We start from the raw sequence: 5,000 nt of genomic DNA on the forward strand, positions 1-5,000 counted from the left end.
ACCCTAACTCTAGCCCTAGCCCTAACCCTACCTCTGGACCTAAACCTAACCCAAGCCCTAAACATAACACTAACCCTAACCCTAATCCTAACCCTAGCCCTAACCCTAGCCCTAACCCTAGCCCTAACCCTAACCCTAACCCTAGCCCTAGCCCTAACCCTAGCCCTAGACCTAACCCTACCTCTAGACCTAACCCTAACCCAAGCCCTAAACATAACCCTAACCCTAACCCTAACCCTAGCCCTAGCCCTAACCCTAGCCCTAGCCCTAAGCCTACCTCTAGACCTAACCCTAACCCAAGCCCTAAACATAACACTAACCCTAACCCTTACCCTAGCCCTAACCCTAGACCTAGCCCTAGCCCTAGCCCTAACCCTAACCCTAACCCGAGCCCTAACCCTAGCCCTGGCCCTAACCATAACCCTAACCGTAACCCTAACCCTAGCCCTAACCCTAGCCCTGGCACTAATCATAACCCGAGCCCTAGCCCTAACCCTAACCTGAGCCCTAACCCTAGCCCCAAACCAAACCCTAACCTGAGCCCTAACCCTAGCCCCAAACCAAACCCTAACCTGAGCCCTAGCCGTAGCCCTAGCCCTAACCCTAACACTAACCAAAGCCCTAGCCCTAACCCTAACCCTATCCCTAGCCCTAGCACTAATCCTAGCCCTAACCATAGCCTGAGCCCGAAACCTAGCCCTAGCCCGAGCACTAGCCCTAGCCCTAACTCTAACCCTAGCCCTGACGCTAACCCTAACCCTAACCCTAGCCCTAGCCCTAGCCGAAACCCAACACCTAACCCAAGCCCTAACCCAAGCCCTAACCCTAGACCTAACCCTAACCCAAACCCTAACCCTAACCCAAACCCTAACCCTAACCATAGCCCTAATCCTAAACCTAACCCTAGCCCTAGCCCTATCACTAACCCAAGCCTTAGCACTAACCGTAACCCAAGCCCTAACCCTAACCATAACCCTAACCCTAACCCTAGTGCTAGCCCTTGCCCTAATCCTAACCCTAGCCGTAACCCTTGCCCTAACCCTAGCCAGAGCCCTAACCCTAGCCCTAGCCCTAGCCCTAGCCCTAACCCTAACCCTAACCCTAACCCTAGCCCTATCCCTAACCGTAACCCTAACCCGAGCCCTAACCCTAGCCCTGGCCCGAACCATAACCCTAACCGTAACCCTAACCCGAGCCCTAACCCTAGCCCCAAACCAAACCCTAACCCGAGCCATAGCCTTAGCCCTAGCCCTAACCTTAACACTAAGCAAAGCCCTAGCCCTAACCCTATCCCTAGACCTAGCACTAATCCTAGTCCTAACCCTAGCCTGAACCCGAAACCTAGCCCTAGCACTAGCCCTAGCCCTAACACTAACCCTAGCCCTGACGCTAACCCTAGCCCTAGCCCTAACCCTAGCCCTAAACCTAGCACTAGCCCTAACCCTTAACCAAGCCCTAACCCTAACCCTAACCCTACCCTAACCCTAACCCTAGCCCTAACCCTAGCCCTAGCACTAACCCTAACACTAACCCTAGCCCTAACCCTAACCCTAACCCTAACCCTAACCCTAACCCTAAGCCTAACCCTAACCCTAGCCCTAGACCTAGCCCTAACCCTAACCCTAGCCCTACCCCTAACCCTAGCCCTAACACTAGCCCTAGCCCTAACCCTACATCTAGACCTAACCCTAACCCAATCCCTAAACATAACCCTAACCCTAACCCTAACCCTAACCCTAGCCCTAACCCTAGCCCTGGCACTAATCATAACCGGTGCCCGAGCCCTAACCCTAGCCCTAAACCTAACCCTAACCCTAGCCCTAGCCCTAGCCCTAGCCCTAACCCAACCCCTAACCCAAGCCCTAACCCTAACCCTAACCCTAGACCTAACCCTAACCCTAACCCTAACCCTAGCCCTAACCCTAACCCTAACCCTAGCCCTAACCCTAACCCTAACCCAAGCCCTAACCCTAACCGTAACCCTAACCCTAGCCCTAATCCTAAACCTAACCCTAGCCCTAGCCCTAACCCAAGACGTAGCACTAACAGTAACCCAAGCCCTAACCCTAACCCAAGCCCTAACTCTAGCCCTAGCCCTATCCCTAGACCGAGCCCTAACCCTAACCCAAGCCCTAACACTAACCATAACCCTAGCCCTAGCCCTAACCCTAACCCAAGCCCTAACCCTAACCGTAACCCTAACCGTAGCCCTAATCCTAAACCTAACCCTAGCCCTAGCCCTATCACTAACCCAAGCCTTAGCACTAACCGTAACCCAAGCCCTAACCCTAACCATAACCCTAAGCCTAACCCTAACCCTAACCCTAGCCCTAGCCCTTGCCCTAATCCTAACCCTAGCCCTAACCCAAGCCCTAACCCTAACCCAAGCCCTAACCCTAACCGTAACCCTAACCGTAGCCCTAATCCTAAACCTAACCCTAGCCCTAGCCCTATCACTAACCCAAGCCTTAGCACTAACCGTAACCCAAGCCCTAACCCTAACCATAACCCTAACCCTAACCCTAGCCCTAGCCCTTGCCCTAATCCTAACCCTAGCCGTAACCCTTGCCCTAACCCTAGCCAGAGCCCTAACCCTAGCCCTAGCCCTAGCCCTAGCCCTAACCCTAACCCTAACCCAAGCCCTAACCCTAACCCTAACCCTAACCCTAACCCTAACCCTAGCCCTATCCCTAACCCTAACCCTAACCCGAGCCCAAACCCTAGCCCTGGCCCGAACCATAACCCTAACCGTAACCCTAACCATAGCCCTAACCCTAGCCCTGGCACTAATCATAACCCGAACCCTAGCCCTAACCCTAACCCGAGCCCTAACCCTAGCCCCAAACCAAACCCTAACCCGAGCCATAGCCTTAGCCCTAGCCCTAACCTTAACACTAACCAAAGCCCTAGCCCTAACCCTATCCCTAGACCTAGCACTAATCCTAGTCCTAACCCTAGGCTGAGCCCGAAACCTAGCCCTAGCACTAGCCCTAGCCCTAACACTAACCCTAGCCCTGACGCTAAACCTAACCCTAGCCCTAGCCCTAACCCTAGCCCTAAACCTAGCCCTAGCCCTAACCCTTAACCAAGCCCTAACCCTAACCCTAGCCCTAACCCTAACCCTACCTCTAGACCTAACCCTAATCCAAGCCCTAAATATAACCGTAACCCTAACCCTAACCCTAACCCTAGCCCTAACCCTAACCCTAGCCCTAGCCCTAACCCTACCTCTAGACCTAACCCTAACCCAAGCCCTAAACATAACCCTAACCCTAACCCTAACCTTAACCCTTGCCCTAACCCTAGACCTAGCCCTAGCCCTAACCCTAACCCTAACCCTAGCCCTAGCCGTAACCCTAACCCTAACCCTAACCCGAGCCCTAACCCTAGCCCTGGCCCTAACCCTAACCCTAAACATAACCCTAACCCTAACCCTAACCCTAGCCCTAACCCTAGACCTAGCCCTAGCCCTAACCCTAACCCTAACCCTAGCCCTAGCCATTACCCTAACCCTAACCCTAACCCGAGCCCTAACCCTAGCCCTGGCCCTAACCATAACCCTAACTGTAACCCTAACCATAGCCCTAACCCTAGCCCTGGCACTAATCATAACCCGAGCCCTAGCCCTAACCCTAACATGAGCCCTAACCCTAGCCCCAAACCAAACCCTAACCTGAGCCCTAGCCGTAGCCCTAGCCCTAACCCTAACACTAACCAAAGCCCTAGCCCTAACCCTAACCCTATCCCTAGACCTAGCACTAATCCTAGCCCTAACCCTAGCCTGAGCCCGAAACCTAGCCCTAGCCCTAGCACTAGCCCTAGCCCTAACTCTAACCCTAGCCCTGATGCTAACCCTAACCCTAACCCTAGCCCTAGCCCTAGCCCTAACCCAACCCCTAACACAAGCCCTAACCCTAACCCTAACCCTAACCCTAACCCTAGCCCTAGCCCTAGCCCTAACCCTAACCCTAACCCGAGCCCTAACCCTAGCCCTGTCCCTAATCATAACCGTAGCCGTAAGCCTAACCCTAGCCCTAACCCTAACCCCAGCACCTACCCTAACCGAGCCCTAACCCAAGGCTTAGCCCTAACCCTAAACCAAGCCCTAACCCTAACCCTAGCCCTAGCCCTAACCCTACCTCTGGACCTAAACCTAACCCAAGCCCTAAACATAATACTAACCCTAACCCTAATCCTAACCCTAGCCCTAACCCTAGCCCTAACCCTAGCCCTAACTCTAACCCTAACCCTAGCCCTAGCCCTAACCCTAGCCCTAAACCTAGCCCTAGCCCTAACCCTACCTCTAGACCTAACCCTATCCCAAGCCCTAAACATAACCCTAACCCTAACCCTAACCCTAGCCCTAGCCCGAACCCTAGCCCTAGCACTAACCCTACCTCTAGACCTAACCCTAACCCAAGCCCTAAACATAACCCTAACCCTAACCCTAACCCTAACCCTAGCCCTAACCCTAGCGCTAGCCCTAACCCTTGCCCTATACCTAGCCCTAGCCCTAACCTTTAACGAAGCCCTAACCCTAACCCTAGCCCTAAACTTAACCCTACCTCTAGACTTAACCCTAACCCAAGCCCTAAACATAACCCTAGCCCTAACCCTAACCGTAACCCTAACCCTAGCCCTAACCCTAGCCCTAGCCCTAACCATAACCCTAACCCTAGCCCTAGCCCTAACCCTAACCCTAACCCAAGCCCTAACCCTAGCCCTGTCCCTAGCCATAGACCTAACCGTAAGCCTAACCCTAGCCCTAACCCTAACCCCAGCACCTACCCTAACCCGAGCCCTAACCCAGGGCTTAGCCCTAACCCTAAACCAAGCCCTAACCCTAACCCTAGCCCTAGCCCTAACCCTACCTCTGGACCTAAACCTAACCCAAGCCCTAAACATAATACTAACCCTAACCCTAATCCTAAACCTAGCCCTAACCCTAGCCCTAACCCTAGCCCTAACCCTAACCCTAACCCTAACCCTAGCCCTAGCCC

The sequence above is a fragment of the Cinclus cinclus genome, chromosome 17 (genome assembly GCF_963662255.1).
Source record: "Cinclus cinclus chromosome 17, bCinCin1.1, whole genome shotgun sequence".
In the NCBI taxonomy this organism is placed as follows: Eukaryota; Metazoa; Chordata; class Aves; order Passeriformes; family Cinclidae; genus Cinclus; species Cinclus cinclus.